The sequence below is a fragment of the Eriocheir sinensis genome, chromosome 23 (genome assembly GCF_024679095.1).
Source record: "Eriocheir sinensis breed Jianghai 21 chromosome 23, ASM2467909v1, whole genome shotgun sequence".
Lineage (NCBI taxonomy): Eukaryota > Metazoa > Arthropoda > Malacostraca > Decapoda > Varunidae > Eriocheir > Eriocheir sinensis.
Genome location: NC_066531.1, coordinates 16,948,388 through 16,966,621, shown reverse-complemented (window position 1 = coordinate 16,966,621; position 18,234 = coordinate 16,948,388). Strand labels below are relative to the sequence as shown.

At 42.8% G+C, this 18,234-nt stretch overlaps 1 protein-coding gene and 1 long non-coding RNA gene across 5 annotated transcripts in view; one reads left to right on the top strand and one right to left on the bottom strand.

The window, feature by feature from the left end:
• LOC127002512 (demethylmenaquinone methyltransferase-like) overlaps window positions 1-18,234 on the top strand; it is a 75,316-nt gene that overhangs the window by 25,356 nt on the left and 31,726 nt on the right. The gene's annotated exons all lie outside the window — the stretch shown is intronic.
• On the bottom strand, window positions 14,610-15,405 carry LOC127002516 (uncharacterized). Its single transcript, XR_007756310.1, has 2 exons — window positions 15,022-15,405; window positions 14,610-14,884 (listed from the first exon to the last, which is right to left on the bottom strand). It is a non-coding gene; the product is annotated as an uncharacterized LOC127002516 (long non-coding RNA).

Genomic DNA, 18,234 nt, shown 5'->3' with positions numbered 1-18,234 from the left:
TTGACAGAATTTGAGTTCTAAATAACTTTTTTATATATGGGTTTTCAGCTTTTTTGTTCATTGAACAATGTAAAGGAACCTCAGTGCTAACATTTGGCCAATATGTGTTGGCAATGTTTTGTTTCAATATATATAATAATTTTTTTTTATTACGTAACCAAACACATATCGCTGTTTCGTTGTAAAATATATGAAAAAAATATTTTATTGCACTTAGAAAAGTTTTGTCTTGATGGAAATATAGTCATACCATTACCCTGTTGAATGAACTTATCCAATCGGAAATGTCTTTTAAAGGTTATCATAATTTTAACGAAAAATGCCAATAACTTACATTTGGAGAAATCATCGTTTTTACATTTCGTTACCATAATATGTTTGATATGCTATTTCTGCAATGTATTTTTTATTCTACAGATATTTCTGAGTTATGGTACCTGGTCCCCTCCTTTTCAAAGGATATTATACACTCGATGGTGTGGGTATCATGGGGCACCACCCCACTTATTGTAGATAGTTTTTTTTTACTCAGAAGCCTCCAGGCTTATTATGTTTTTTTTCTGCTGCCTTGCTGGTTTGTTTTCTTGTCTTTTTCTTCTTCCTCTTCTCGTTTTTGGTTCTGCTTGTCCTCTTTTCCTTCCGCTCAAGATAATCTATGAAGTTGGAGGACCTCTTGAACCCAAGCGAGGTCAGGAGGTTGGCTTCACTGTGCCCAAAGTTATGCTCCAGGATTGTGACCTGGGACACAAAGACAGTCCTATGTAGGACAGAGAATTTGTCTTTTGAAGCCTTCCTCCAGACCTTTCCGTGTAGGCTCTCATTTATGTTCTGTGTCCTCCCCTTCAGACACTTCTCCAGCAGCTCTGGTCTTGTGAGGTCACGGTACACCGTCCTGATGAGGCTGAATTCTCGTATGATATGTGTAACAAGTAAATCCTCTTGTCAGTGTGTGGTGCTGGTATCTCCCCAATTGCCAGGCTCCTCTGCACCCAGCACCATGAGGATTGACTCTTGGGGCACAGCCGATGTTATTCATTTTTGGTGGCAGTGTGGTGATAATAGCTGGCCATTATCGCTGACCTCATGCTGCCAACAGTCTCATGCTTGTCTCTGACAGCCTTTGTGTAGTATGAGGAGAGCTTGTCAATAACTTCGTCAGTCAGCTGCTTTGCAGCTACATATATCGAAAAACTGCCTAAAAATCATATAAATAACGTAATAAACACATAACACCTTGGTTCTAGAGCGCGGTCGCGCGCCAGCGCGCCACTCCAGGCTTGAGATAGGGTCAGATAATGACTAATTTCCATTGGAAACAGGCATCGTACCGCTAAGATATTTTAAAACAGTTATCCATGAAGATAGACCAAAGTAAAAATGCGATAAACAGAAAATCGAATTTTAGGGGGATATTTCCTATTCTTGGCTCAAACGCGCCCCTTAAAAGCTAAAGCCTAAACCATAACAAGCTCAGTCTTTATCGCAAACATGACGAGTGCAGATGAGCATATAATATACCTTAGTAGCCTGGGATGCCGCGATCTTTATCCCGACAACGTGCCGGGTTTATTTAAAAATGAAATCATACCGTTAAATTTACCCCCTGACCGAGATTATCAGGTCGCCTTACACGGTATTTTTATTCCTAGAGAAGTATACACCCTCCATCGAGAAGACAAAGAAGCCATAGTGGAAGTTTACACAGAAACGCTCAATGACACCTCAGGAAAACAGTTGCGGTACTCGTTGTCTCCCTCGAGAGTAAACAAATAAGCACGATTGTGGCTGACCTTAATACATACTGGCAAGCTATTTTAAATGGAGTGTTTGGGTTTACAAATTACGAGGATTATTTTGATGGAGAAGGCGGAATACTGAGTTGGACCAAAAATTATGTATGCTACCACAAACGCTTTCTAGATGGCTGCGGTAATCTAAATTATTGCAAAATAAGTTTGTTATTTAAGCGCAGATTGGCGGCCATCCTTGGATTTATTCCTTATCATTACTATGATATATTCGTCACGGATGAGGAGTTGCATTACTCGCTTCGCCAGATAAATGCCATTTCCCGCCAGACCCCCACGCCGATGTGGACTATCTCCACCTCTGTTGTGACATAATCCAGCCCACGCGATTTGCTAGCCAAACTGTGACCATTTTAGCCACTCTCCCTTACGGCGGTAGTAACAATTATTAATCCGTGGAAAGACCTCTGTATAAAAAGTTGGCGAAGAACGCTTTAGATTCAAGGCCCGAATTCACAAACATACTAACTACGAACTAACATAACTACGCACTATTGATTTAGCTACCGACGTTAGCGTCAGATTCACGAAGCAAACCTTAGATTGTAGTTAGAGGCGCGCTAAGTCAGCGAGGCCGCTGATTGGTTGATGACGTCATTGGCCTTGCAGCGAATCGCAAGCACGTTTACAGAACCGTCAGCCAATCCTAGGGAGCCCCCTCCAGCTGCTGGTTCAAGAAACCCATTCTCTTTTCCCATTTTTCTTCCTTCCAAGGCAAACTGTACAAAATCGTAATCTACGAATTCAATTATTTCGTTGTTTGCTGCACATTTACGTCAAAGTAGCTCTGTTGTTCGATGTCTTGTTACCTACGAACATGCTTAAGATGAAGAAAAAGAAGATACGGAGGAGATTGAGGCAGGAAGAAAGCAAATAGAAATATGGGACAGATATCGAGGCAGACAGAACGAAAGACGGAAGGAAGGAATAGGGAAAATTAAGACTGTCTTGCCATATCTGCGGCCCAACTCATGGGATAGCTGTCACCCGACGAAGGTCCATGGTCCCTCCACGGATGGGGGCGGTGTCACGGGCAAAATTAAGCCTCGGGCAAAATTAAGCCCGGACATCCACATGCCTCTGTTATCTTAGCTCAAGCTCGTGTATGTGGGGTTCTTTTCGACTGATATGGCGTCTAGAACTAGCATGATCATCATTCTTTATTATGATGACAAAGACCATGTCAAAATTTGCCTCATTAAATAAGAAAGTACATAAAGTTCGGCAGCTTTTCCTCGTCGCCAAGCCATCCTCCAGAGCAGCACTCCGACACCCATGATCGCACATTCATTTTTCTCAGAAAATAGGATACCAATCACATATACATCAATATATTTCCACAGGTGAATACTTAGGGCATGTTCACACCAAGTTGCGACACCTGAGATTCATTAATAATGACAGGGGAAGGAAAAATATAGGCCCCTGTCATCGATAAAATTGAGCCTCGGGCAGAATTGAGTCTGGGCATCTATATGCCTCGGATTTCTTCGCTATTATATATTGTAAGATCGTTCTGTTGACATGTATGGGTAAATGAACGCTTTCTGTATCTACATATAGAAGGAAAACGCAAAATTCTCCCTAGTAAATCAGAAATTACATAAAGTTCGGCAACTTTTCCTCGTCGCCAAGCCATCCTCCACGGCAGGCAGAGGAGGGTGGTCTGGCAATCCCCCGGCCGGGTATTGCCATACCGCCCACACTTATCATATACCTCTCAAAGGGTGCATATCTCATCATTTTATAAAGAAATGGGCCTCCTCTACTCGCAAAGTTATATTTCAAGTTGAAAAACGCGATTTATAAGCATTTATACATAAATCTGATAATATTGTTAGCGTTACCGTCAGCTCCGAGGCAGTAGTTATTTAACAACAAATTTAACGTCACACAGAGCGCGGTAAACGTTTGTAGATCCGCGCGCTAACCCGTGACGTCATCGATTAGTTGGTAGTTAGCTTTGTGAATCTCGATGTTCTCAAAACTACGCACTAAGGGCCCAAAACTACGAACTAAGCCTTTGTGGATCCGGGCCCAGTAGCGGTAGTGGTGACGGATCTGTATGGACGAAAAAATATACTTTGAAGAAAGTCGTTCAGCCACTATAGTTTAACATATTAACCCCCCCCCCCCCCTCTCTTTTAAAATCAGTGGGCCAGCGAAAAAAACGCTCACTCATCGCAAGACTTTTGCCATGGAAGAGTGTTATGGGGAAGACCTTATCGATTTATTTCCCCGCGAGCGAGGAGGGATGATTTTTGTAGCCGGAGGGTCAGGATCTGGGAAAACACAGCTAGTGACGCGACTTGTGCTGAAATATTGTCACAAATTCTATCGAGTTCTTATTTGCGGTGCAACACATCATCCCATTCAAGACTTGCCAGAGCTGCAAAATAAAGTAATACTTAGTAAGGACATTATAGACCCAGAACAGGAAATTGATCTCTGTCAGAAAAATAAAGCTATGTTAGTAGTATATGACGATAACTTTTTACGCGCTGCCAATGATGAAAGCGTCGCCAATGTTTTTATTAAAGGCAGACATCTTGGCCTTAGCTCCGTACTCATTTCTCAGAACTTATTTATGCAGGGAAAGTATGCGCGAAGCATATCCCTCAATTGCACTCATTTCGTTTTGCTTAAACAAAGAGATCTTGGTCAAATTGAACTTCTAGGTCGTCAATTGTATGGTCGTGACAGAGCCAAGGCATTTCTCAGCATCTACAAGCGAGCTGTTGCGGGAAAACCTTACGGCTATCTGCTGGCTGATGTGTGTATAACTACCCCCGAGATCCTATCACTGAGATCAAATATAGCGAACGACGGCTCCTGTGAGGCTGTGTACTCGTGGAGAGAGTGAGTGATATGCTAGCCCCATCCAAGACACGTCTTTTAAAGTCACTTTATGAAGACCCTCAAGTACCTGGAGGCTTAAGTGGAGTGAGACTTTTGTTTTTAGCAGCGAGAGTCATTGAACCCGACGTTTCCATGCGCGATGTTGAGCAGTTTATGGAAGGTTGCAGAACACACATTACATAAGATACAACCCCATAAGTTTAAGCGACGTGCCATTCTCAGTCCCAAACCGCGAGTTATCATAGCAGCAGATCTCGCACACATGAAAGAATTGTCCCGCTTTAATAGAGGTCATAATTACATCTTAGTGTGCATTGATGCATTTTCAAGGTTTTGAGAACATCGAGATTCACAAAGCTAACTACCAACTAATCGATGACGTCACGGGTTAGCGCGCGGATCTACAAACGTTTACCGCGCTCTGTGTGACGTTAAATTTGTTGTTAAATAACTACTGCCTCTTAAAACGTAAAGATGCAAAGTCGATGGTAATGGCAATGAAGACATTGCTAGAGGAAGACGTTGCTTTCAGTGGGGTCTCTAGGCTCTGTGTTGACCGAGGCAAAGAATTCTATACTTGCCCACTTCAAACCTATTTGCAAATTAAAGACATAAAAATGTACAGCGTTTACCCCCAAGATATAAAAAGCAGCCTTGCTGAGCGATTTATCAGAACTCTGAAAGGTCGAATATATAGGTATATGACGGCTCACAATAAACTCGAGTATATTTCCATCTTGCAGAAGGTATTCGAGAGCTATAACCACACGCCTCACGCTCGTCTAGGAAAACCCCCAGCCGAAGTACATGCCATGAAGGACCCGCGACGAATCATTCGTCAGTTTAAGAAAATGCATAATTATAAAAATAGAGAAAAGCGTCAAGGCAAAGCCAGTCGTGTGCTGAACATCGGAGACTACGTTCGACTCGTGGGCGCTGATAAGGCTTCAGAATTTAGCAGGGGCTTTCATATCCAAAACACAGAACAAATATTTAAAATTGCAAGCGTGGATTATCGACAATCCCCATTGGGTTATACCTTGCAAGTTTTATCCAATCAGCCCATCCTAGGCTTGTTTTACAAAGAGGAACTTATCAAAGTTCAGCTCCCGGACGTTTTCCCCATCATCATTAAAAAATCCAGAGTTGTGAACGGCCGCAAACATTTTTTTGTATCTTGGTGTTATAGTAGGATATCAATGTATTATTATTATTTAATATCACCACGAATTAGGCATACAATTGTCAATGGAAAAACCCCACGACAGATAGATCACGCCACCTTATAGGAATGTCGTCCGTCAGTGTTTACCGTCTCAGTTTTGTATACTTAGCACTCCGATGGTGCGTGGAGGTCACCTTGACATACGTGACCGATTGTAACAATTATTTTCCAACCTGTAACTCGTCACTCCTTCACGAGAGTCCGACTGACACACAACGACAGTCGCTCTCGCTCCGTCGCTTCTTGTACATAAAGGCTACGAATATAATTCGCCTTAAGGAAGCTGAAGTCTTAATCAACACCCTTTAAACGCCCCCCGACAAGCCCGTTACATTTTTTTTTTCATTGACAATTGTATGCCTAATTCGTGGTGATATTAAATAATAATAATACATTGATATCCTACTATAACATTGGTTGGGTTATGATCCGAGCCAAGACGGTTGGATAGACGCTCAAGATATTTCCTAATGACCTCGAATTCACCAACAAGAAAAAAAAAATAGCACCTCCCCTCGGCTTTGTTCACAAGGATCTTGTTTTGTTGTTGGCTAAACTCTCCACCGAAAAGTGGAAAAAAGTAATTGCGGTGTTGAACAAGAAACATATAGATTGCTTGTCAGAAGTGTTTCTAAATTTCCTAAAAACTAATCTTACTCGAAATACAAAGATTGTGAAATCCCTGAACAAATATAAAAAACACATAAGGAAACTCGCCACCAAGGGGATAAGTACACTAAAAAAAAAAAAAAAAAACTATTGCGAACGCAGCGGGGAGGTGCTATACTCTCTGTGCTGTTACCTCTGGCTGCTAGCGTCATAACGGGTCTTTTAACAAAATGAAGGAATATTGCCTCATCCCGAAATCAAAAGCACAACATTTTTAAATACGTCTTCTACGGGGAGCCGTAACATAAAACGAAACAGGAAGACGGGCGAGGAAAAAAAAAAGTGCGGAAACTATTGTCGCGTTCGACAGTCGAGGCGTCAACTGCATTAAAAAATATAAAGAGACGCTCTCTGCAAGATGTATTAACCCAAAACAACCACCCACCATCTGTATCAGCCATAAGTCCTCGCTCGACGTGCCCCACAAATACTATCGATCCGAAACCGCCCATAGACAATAGGATTGATGTTAGAATGAAAGCAACTCAAAGGGATTATGCCAAAGCTTTCTTAGCTCACATGAAACATACTCCAGGAATTACATGGGATACAAGTGGAAATCTTTTGAGTCCCATTAGTAATTTTAACGTCATTGATATATTGCAAACCCTAAGTGACGTCAACAGCAAGTTAGGTTTCAAAGCCGATGATATACCATTTATTAAAATGCTTTTCCACAACACAAACTTAGATCCCTCATTTATACGCAACAATAAGGCTAAGAAGCAACTGTTTGGAGGAGGAAGTGGCGGTGGAGGAGGAGGTGGGGGAGGAAGAGAAGGGCCCCAATTCGGGCAAAGCCACGCCCTACTCCTTCTTTCTCCGCCCCCGCGCGGATGCCGGGTATGACGTGGGAGAATTATCGTATATAAAAGGGTTTGTTTTGGCGCGGGATATAGACACTTGCGTGACCTCGTGGGACGGGGAGACACTGTGCGTAAGTAAGAGCTAGAATTAATATATATTTTTTCTATAAACATGTCAGACTATCCCATCATTCCTGTAAAGGGGCGAATGACCGATCGTCAGTTCCTTGACGGTAGTGTGTGTTTAGTAACCACCATCAACGCCACCAGTTTTAAACTTGGCGGTATAGCCAAGGACCTGGCAGAAGTGTATGGCTATGCTAATCTCTTTGAAAATCGGAAACAACTGTATAATTTGAACAGAGTCATTTGGAGTGACAGACCGAATGTGGGGTCGCTGGTAGTGAAGGAACCACCTGCGGAATCAAATTATCCAATTGTGGCGGGTTTGGTGTCGCAATTTTGTCAGGGAGATTCTGTAGAATATAATGACGTGTCAAGATATTTTGTTGAAACCAGCAGAGATATGCATTATGTAAACGGTTTAATGTCGGACACCAAGCAAAGCAGACGCGATAATATTAAATGGTATCTGAATGAGCTCTCTGATTATGTCATGCATAATAAAACCATTTGAAAAGTCATTTTTCCTACTGGCATAGGGCGAAGGGGAAAGATGGATCATGAATAGAACGTGGCCCACTTGAAGGAGCTAAGATCTTTTGCCCACCAACTAGATTTGAATAACGTAAAGGTAACGCTCTTGGGGCTGGAGAAGGGGACGAAGAATCTCCCCACGTAAGCGTCAACCGCTGGGGATGGGCGACAGACGCAAACCTCTGTGTAGCTATAAAAAAATGACGCTTTATATTTTTTTAACTAGTGGTCATGCAGTCATCATCGCGAACAGTGTTTCTTCCGCCTACGGAGGGTGAATTTTCAAGTCTTTTGAGTAGCTTTCCACATCAGGTGGGGGGTGGTATTGGCAATATTCGAACTGTACAGTCGGCTATAGAGAGTAGTGACACACTGTCCAGTAAGTTTCGTTCAGAAAGCGACATCTGGCAACCCCTCCACGCGACATGAAAATTAGTATATTCTATCGAAATCGTACTGTTGTGGTGATTGGTGGTCGCAGGTGCACTCTACATAATTTTAGGATAGATATTTATCAAAAGTGTCCGTCGCTAACGCTTAATAAATATTTTTTCTTTAGGCTCTGTCGCTACATTTTGACACGAGCTTTTAGTTTCGTTCAAATTTAGTCAAGAGCAACTCTAAGTTGTTTATCAAACTATGATACATTTAAAAATATGACAATTGTATGCCTAATTCGTGGTGATATTAATAATAATAATACATTGATATCCTACTATAACAATAAACGTAATAATAAGCTATAAACGTTCACATGATGGCGCCGTCGACCGCGGGCCTTGATGGCTGGAGCAGCGGTATTCTATTAAAGCCCTTATGTCCGCAGGCACTGCAGTTGAGCTGTCACGTCAGTGGCTGTGAAAACGTATAATTTTTAATACCTTAAAAAATAAGAGAGAGAGAGAGAGAGAGAGAGAGAGAGAGAGAGAGAGAGAGAGAGAGAGAGAGAGAGAGAGAGAGAGAGAGGCTGGATGGGGACGGGAGACATGTCCATCAGCGACAAGGGGTCAGCTAGTCAGCGACACACACACACACACACACATATTTATTTATACTTAGATATTACGTAATCTTCACGGATAAATAATTTTAGATTTTTGATGATGTGAATTATCTTTGAGGCTTTATAGTGACGGGAATTAAGGCTGCGAGTTAAACAGACCCTCAAGCCTATTTCCTGTTTGATGGTAAGGAGCATTAGTCACTGCCTGTCTCTGTGAAGGACAGCATTGCACACGGTATTTTCAAAGTTTAATAAGAACAAGTGTTTCAGACTGTTCGTGATGTTTTACCTCGTCATCATCATCATCATCATCATGTAGAAGACATTCATTATTGCATTTCTAAATTGAATTCATGTAATCTGGTATATTTCTAACTACATTATATTATAATATAATATAATATTATACAATATTATAATTTCACGGTCACACACACACAGTACACACTGAAACGCGTCACTAACATCGCCAGTGAATGCGTCACCGTGGTATAGTTGCCAGATACCGCCACCAGGCTAAACATTCTGAAAACCGTGACACTACTCTCTAGCGTCGACTGTACATTATGCGCATCCTGCAAGATTACATCAAAGAGGTGCAGGCTTCTTTAGCACACTCGCAAACCTAGCCAAGAGTGCAGTCCCGTTCAGCGCCTTAATTTTACTCAAGATGTTATACAGGATGTAAGCAGTGGACAAAGAAGTGTGAGAGGCGCTTTAAATAAAAAAGGTATTGAAGCTTTAAGTGGAGTTGGTGCTACAAATATTAAAGGAGGAAAAAAAAGAAGAGTTACCTCGCGAAGCAAGAAGAAGAAGAAGAATAAGAAGAAAAATAATAAAAGGAAAAGTGGTTGCAAGAGAAAGAACAGCGATGTGTTTGATATAATTTAGTAATGTGGGGGTGTGGTGCAAACTCATGAAAAAGGGGCGGGAACATATTGGCCCGCACGCGCATGTGCGTGGGCTTGCCATTTTAACGAGTGGTCTCTTATCAAGTTAACATGTCGCCCGCTCCCGCGACCAGTGTCTCCATTTCTGATTTCGTGTTCGCTGAGGTTATGGATAGTCGATCGCTTGGGGAATGCGAGTGGGTAGAGATGGGGAAGGACGGATGGCGGAAAAGCTCCAGCATCGGATACTGCAGTAGATGCGGCCGTGGCGTCGGCGTCGGTGATGACATTTTTTTTCTTTTTTACAACAAAGGAGGCAGCTCAAGGGCACAAAAAAGAAAACAATAATAAAAAAAAAAGCCCGCTACTCGCTGCTCCCCAAAAAATAATTAAAAGAGGTGGCCGAAAGAAAGATCAATTTCGGGAGGAGAGGTGTCCTGATACCCTCCTCTTGAAAGAGTTCAAGTCGTAGGCAGGAGGAAATACAGATGAAGGAAGATTGTTCCAGAGTTTACCAGCGTGAGGGATGAAAGAGTGAAGATGATCGTTAACTCTTGCATAAGGGGTTTGGACAATGTAGGGATGAGCATGAGTAGAAAGTCGTGTGCAGCGGGGCCGCGGGAGGGGAGGAGGCATGCAGTTAGCAAGTTCAGAAGAGCGTGGAAATATCGATAGAAGATAGAAAGAGAGGCAACATCGCGGCGGAATTTAAAAAGGTAGAAGGCTATCAGTAGGAGGAGGAGACCTGATGAGACGAAGAGCCTTAGACTCCACTCTGTCCAGAAGAGCTGTGTGAGTGGAGCCCCCCCACACGTGAGATGCATACTTCATACGAGGGCGGACAAGGCCCCTGTATATGGATAGCAACTGCGCGGGGGAGAAGAACTGGCGGAGACGATACAGAACGCCCAGCCTCGAGGAAGCTGATTTAGCAATAGAGGAGATATGAAGTTTCCAGTTGAGATTTTGAGTTAAGGATAGACCGAAGATGTTTAGTGTTGAAGAAGGTGACAGCTGAGTGTTGTCGAAGAATAGGGGATAGGTGTTTGGAAGATTGTGTCGACTTGATAGGTGGAGAAATTGAGTTTTTGAGGCATTGAAGGACACAAGGTTCCTTCTGCCCCAATCGGAAATGATAGCAAGGTCTGAGGTTAAGCGTTCTGCAGCCTCCAGTCCGGAGTCGTGTACTTCCTGTTGTGATGGTCTTCTATTGAAAGAAGTTGAATAATGCAGAGTGGAGTCGTCGACGTATGAGTGGACAGGACAGTTTGTTATGGAAAGAAGATCATTGATGAATAACAGGAAGAGAGTGGGTGATAGGACAGAACCCTGTGGAACGCCACTGTTTATAGGTTTAGGGGAAGAGCAGTGACCGTCTACCACCGCAGAGATAGAACGGCCGGAAAGGAAACTGGAGATAAAGGAACAGAGAGAGGGATAGGATCCGAAAGAGGGCAGTTTAGAAAGCAAAGACTTGTGCCAGACTCTATCGAAGGCTTTCGATATGTCTAGCGCAACAGAGAAAGTTTCACCGAAACGGCTAAGAGAGGATGACCAAGAGTCAGTTAAGAGAGCAAGAAGATCGCCAGTAGGACGCCCCTTGCGGAATCCATACTGGCGATCAGATAGAAGGTTAGAAGTGGAAAGGTGCTTTTGAATCTTCCGGTTAAGGATTGATTCAAAAGCTTTAGATAGAAAGGAAAGGAAAGCTATAGGGCGGTAGTTTGAGGGATTGGAACGGTCACCCTTCTTAGGCACAGGCTGTACAAAGGCATACTTCCAGCAGGAAGGAAAGATGGATGTTGATAGGCAGAGACGAAAGAGTTTGACCAGGCAGGGTGTCAGCACAGAAGCACAGTTTTTAAGGACAATAGGAGGCACTCCATCAGGTCCATAAGCCTTCTGAGAGTTGAGGCCAGAGAGGGCATAGAAAACATCATTTGGAAGAATCTTAATAAAAGGCATAAAGGAGTCAGAGGGGGGATGAGTAGGAGGAATATGCCCAGAATCGTCCAGGTTGGAGTTCTTACAGAAAGTTTGAGCGAAGAGTTCAGCCTTAGAGACAGATGAGACGGCAGTGCTGCCGTCTGGGTTAAGGAGAGGAGGGAAAGAGGAAGAAGTGAAATTGGAGGAGATATTTTTGGCTAGATGCCAGAAGTCACGGGAAGAATTAGAAGAAGCAAGGTGTTGACATTTTATGTTAATAAAAGAAGCTTTGGTAAGTCGGAGAATACATTTGGCACGATTCCGGGCTGAAATGTAATGGTTAGTGGGAGTTCGAAGGCTCTGGAACCTTTTGTGAGCTGCCTCTCTATCTTTAATAGCACGAGAACAAGCGTGATTAAACCAAGGCTTTTTAGCATGAGGAGTAGAGAAAGTACGTGGAATGTATGCCTCCATTCCAGAGACAATCACCTCTGTGATGCGCTGAGCACACATAGAGGGGTCTCTCTCCTGGAAGCAGTAATCATTCCACGGGAAATCAGAAAAGTACATCCTCAGGTCATCCCACCGAGCTGAAGCAAAATGCCAGAAGCATCGCCTCTTCGGCGGGTCCAGAGGATGTACAGGAGCGATAGGACAGGATACAGAAATAAGGTTATGATCGGAGGAGCCCAACGGAGAGAACAGTTTGACAGAGTAAGCAGAAGGATTAGAGGTAAGGAAGAGATCTAGAATGTTGGGCCTGTCTCCAAGACGGTCGGGAATACGAGTAGGGTGCTGAACCAACTGCTCTAGGTCGTTGAGGAGAGCAAAGTTGAAGGCTTGTTCACCAGGCTGGTCAGTGAAGGAGGATGAAAGCCATTGCGCTTAAGGTGTTAGTATATAGCGGGCAACGAGAGCGACAACAGCATGGCCTTCGCCGCTCCCTCAGTTCCGATTTCTGATTATGCACTCAGTGTAATTGACGAATTCCCTAGAATCAACAGACAACGCCAGGTTGAGAGTTTTATTGCGTCTAAAACTCTTGCTGACCTAGAGTTCCGCGTGCCGGGGGTGAAGGGGGCATTTATCGATCTCGCTAAATTAATTCTTGAGTTGAAATTAAGTGTCCCTCAAGCTGATGGACAAACAAAAATCGAGGAGGCTGTCAATGTCGAATTCTGCTATGGCACTGCTAATACCATGTTCAAATGAATCAGGTGTATGTTGGCGATCAAATGGTTGAACGTAACCCATACTGTAATAACTGGTCATTCCTAAAAATGCTCACCACCTTATCCACGTTAAAACTCAAATCATTCGGAGAAATAGGAAACCTCCTCAAAGATAACAGGTCGGGTGGAGCAGGCGTAACTGAAACCTATGACGCTGCATACTTCACTAGCCTTGGTAGCAAATACAAGAGACATTTAAAAGATATCAAAGATCACGGTCTTCATCTCGCCTTCCCATTAATGTCAGACATTACTTCTTGTGATCAGTATTTATACGACGACATCCCATTGAGAATAAGGCTTGAGTTAGCTAACGAAGCTTGGTATTTGAACACTGACGGCGATGGGAGTGCTGTGCGCGCCCATATTGATTTTGCCAAACTTTGGGTCATCAGACTCCAACCCTACCCGTCAGCATTGCTTGCATTAAATAAAGAATTGGATTCAGGGAAAACGTGGAAGACCCTATTCAACAAGACGTTATATAAATATCAGGTTCTCGGCAAACAGCAGACAAGTATTGTCTGTGACCAACCGTGGGGAAATGGCATTCCAGAGCGTTTATATATCGTTATGACTGACATGGGGGCTTTTTCGGGCGTATATAATAAAAATGGTTTGTATTTCAAGAATGCTGATTTGTCTGAACTAACAGTCTCTGTCAATGGCATGAATATGTATAAAAATACGGTTTCTTTTCCCCACGAGTGTACGCGGGTTTATTATGATATTTTAGATAGTTTAGGAGTAGAAAATTACACATTACTTGATTACGACATCTTTAAGAAAGGAAGGACAGTGTTTGTTTTTAGTTTGTTAGCGGAAGACATACGAGGCACAGTGCCTCTTGAACACAGTGGAAACTTAAGCATAAGTCTTCAGCTTAAAAAAGGCTTAGATGAAAATTTAGTTATTATGTGTTTTAGGGATACAAAGGGAGTGTTGTCAATCAACTCGGAGAGGCACGTGTCGTGCGACAGTAGAGCATAACAATAATAATGAATAATCAACAAATTATGAAACCTCTACAAGGAAGACTTTATCATAATAATATATATTTCTTAGGCTGTCTTCCCGCCGACGACGTGGCGAAACTAAATCTAAGGAGTGAGTCAGACAAGCCTATTGTCTTTATTGCTAATGTGTTAGGTGCATCACAAGCAACGAAAATGGGCCACTGGGTGGGGTTCTATGTCAGTGATAAGTGTATATATTTCTTCGACACATACGCCCTGACCCCGTCATTATATTCTAAGTACTTTCGAAGTTTCTTAATTAAATAAACATAAAGATTATCTTGTTTTTAAACTTACCGCAAGATTACAGTCGGACAAAACTCTGGTGTGTGGCGCGTATTGCATTCAATTCGTATACTTATGTAATAAAATAGGCTTAGAGAGGACAAGTCCGTTTTTGAGAGATAATTATGATTTAGGAATTTTTTTTAACCCTAGAACCCTAACGTCCTTCTTGAGTCACATTAACCCTAACCCCGGAAGATTTTCACCCTTTTTTGGAAAATCAAAAAAACATATTGTTTTTCAATTAATTTTTATTACAAAGTATACAGAAGAAAAATAGCTCTTTAGCTTTTGAATGGTGTTTGATAAATTTATTTTGTATCATATTTTAATATTATAAGTGATTTTATTGTTAAGTAAACTAAAAGAGTAAATTTTACTGTGAATTTTGAAAAAAAAATTGTCAAAAAAAAAGTATTGAAAACAGAGACTTCTTCTTGTGTGCACTGCTTCTTAGGTCATTAAACCTTAGCCTCAGTCAGGTACACCCCTCTACTGCCACTGGGAGCTGTATGGAAGACACGCAAAAAAGGGCAATTTTTTTGTATCAATTTTTCATTTAATTTAATTTTCATAATTTTTTTTAAAGCTGATAGTCATTTATTTCAGCACAAAATGAGGATACACAATGAAAACTTAACTTACGTTTTACATGCAGTCACCACAGGTGGGGTACAGGTGCCGAGGGCACATTGGTTTTGCACACCTGTTGCATCGGTGCCGGGTCTTCCTATCCGACTTGCTAGGGCAGTCAGCACAGCGCACCAGGGGTGACTTTCCCTCCGAAAGTGATGTCCCTGGTGACCCGGCAGTGCTGCCCAGTGACGGAAGGTCACACACAGTTGTTATTAATGTGTGCAGTTGGCGGGACAGGACTTTTGATGACAGGCGTGACTGAGCCCAGGGAATGATGAGTGCCCTCCCAATATCCATCATGAATGTCCTCCTCTTTGGTATGCTGATGCCTGTCCTTGCACGGTTCTCGCAGCTGATGATGAAGGCATTGATGCTCGCTGCATTGAGGATGCCGTACCACACAGAGGGGCCAACGTCGTGTCTTCCTAGAGCACGAACTTGTTGCACACATTTGGTCGAATGTGTCGACCCCTCCTTTTGTGGCATTGTAGAATGCAATTATTTCAGGCTTGCCACTTGATGTAATGGTAGGCTGTGTGTGCTGGGATGACATGAGGAGCACTATTTTCTTCTTTGTGCGAGATGTTTGTGCCACATAAGACACAAGAGTCATTTCCTTGGTGTAGGAGCACTAGAACTGTGCAGTCGTGTCTCCTTGGCCGTCATCTCGTGTGGAATTTCAGCCTTGTTGGCACGAACTGTGCCAACAAGGGTCATTCCACAGTTGTTTAGGAGGTCAGAGATGAGAGGCACTGATGTGAACCAGTTGTCGGTTGTCACATTTCTGTTTGATCCGTGGTATGGCCTAGTAAGTTCCTTGGTGTAATAATGCCCAAGGTTGACCCCATCCTTTGGCCTTGTTCCCTCCTTGCCAAGGTAGGGTATGGCACCAAGCATGTACTTGGTCGTAGAGTCACAGATGAGGACAAACTTGATGCCATATTTTGCAGGTTTATTGGGAATATACATCCTGAAAGGGCAATTCCCTCTAAACCCCAACAGTTGTTCATCCACTGTGAGGTTATCACGTGGGATGTAGAGCCGGCCACAGTTCTCAATGAACTCATCCCACACCTTCCTCACAGGGGCAAACTTATCCTGGTTCTGCCTCTCCACACGGGTTTCGGGGTTGTCAAACCTCAGGCAGGATATAAGAAACTCAAACCTGTCCTTGGACATTGCTGCACGGTACAGAGGACACCCACTTACAACGCTCCACATCTCTTTGAGGGAGAGATGGTTATCTTTCTGCTGCCCTGCCACTATGAGCACTCCCAGGAGTGCTAATATCTCCACAGGACTAGTAGCACTGAATGTGGCACTTTGACTTGAGATCCTTGGTGCTACAAGCTCTATACGTTTGTTTGTCCAGGTGACGATTTCCTGAACAATACTATCAGTAATGAAGAGCTTGATTGTCTCCTCAGGTGCGATAATATCCCTTGCCTCCTGAGTTGGCCCTGGAGTAAATTTAGGCATGATGTTCCTTGACAACCTCCTTGTTGTTACTGCATGCTGGGGCTGACAGCTCCACCTGAAATTACTTCGGGTGGAAATTGTAGTTTTCTTGAAGTCCACAACAGGTGGAACATCAGCCATCAGGCGGCGTTTTCCTCTCCTCCACCACAGGCAGGGGCAGCAGTAGAGGTAGTTGCAGGGGCAGCAGTAGAGGTAGTGGCAGGGGCAGCAGTATAGGTAGTGGCAGGGCAGCAGTAGAGGTAGTGGCAGGGGCAGCAGTAGAGGTAGTGGCAGGGGCAGTAGAGGTAGTGGCAGGGGCAGCAGTAGAGGTAGTGGCAGGGGCAGCAGTAGAGGTAGTGGCAGGGGCAGCAGTAGAGGTAGTGGCAGGGGCAGCAGTAGAGGTAGTGGCAGGGGCAGCAGTAGAGGTAGTGGCAGGGGCAGCAGTAGAGGTAGTGGCAGGGGCAGCAGTAAAGGTAGTGGCAGGGCACAACCTTTTTTTGGTGTGGAAGTAAGAATCTTCCTCCTTTTTTTCTTTTGAGAAGGATCATCCACATCAAACTCATCACTACTTTCTGGTTCAAGCACGGGCACATACTCTTCGTCACTGTCACTATCGTATAATACGTCTACTTCAAGATTGTCAAAATATTGTTCAACATCATCATCACCTTCACTATCACTAGTATCATGGATCATTGATCTGTTCATTAGCTCCACAATTTCTTCATCCCTGAGCCGCTTGCTTCGACCAGCCATTATTTTGATATTTCTGAAATAATTATCACAATATCTGAAAAGAAACACAAGTAAGATTTCACAGAATAGTACAGGCACCCTAATGTCGGGTGTATTTTACCCACCCTTCACACCATACAGTCACCATAACGTCGGGTGATTTTCTCCCGAAATCACAAATTTTCGCTTGTGGTGGAAAATTCCAAGCCCTGAGCGAGAGCGCATACCCACCCTCCAGTATGTCACACAAAGCACTGAAGGTACTGAGGAGCAGAACGGGCTGGTGAGTCACGTAGGGGAGGAATCACGTTACCGCGATAAGCGCCGGGTGAAAATCACCCCACGTTAGGGTTCTAGGGTAAGAATGACAGGAAGGTGTTAACATATGCTTATAGAATGATTAAAATGCCCCCATGTATAAAAACATTTTGTCAATCTAGTCGGGAACTGACTTACAAGCATTTTATTTCTAAGATATGTGGCTAAGTTATTAAATGTTTCACAATAATAATAATGTGTGTGTGTGTGTGTGTGTGTGTGTGTGTGTGTGTGTGTGTGTGTGTGTGTAAAAAATGTTTTGTGAAGCAAGTCGCTGATTTTCGTTTAAGTTATTTTTCGAGAAAAATTAAATACTGCTTCAATTTACGTGAAATATTTTCAGGTAATAGCTATGGTACCTACTTACTCCTGTAGAAAGTTTCAAGACGATATATGAAAAAGAATGAAGAAGAAAAAAATAATAGTGGGAAAAAATACAAACTTTATATGCAGTTTTGATCGATTACTTGTAAATAAATTAATAACATATACTATTTTGAAGTTGTCACTGATGAGATTAATCATTCAGGAATTGATTTTATTTTTGATTTTATTCCTTAACATGTTAATTCATGGTGAAAAAAAAATATAACAAGTAACAACTTCAACACGGCTCTTAAAATCTCCAAATACGCTTTGAAAAAAAATATAAATCATTTACCAATTCCAAAAATGGAAAACAAAACCACTAGAAAACGTAATTAAGAAGAT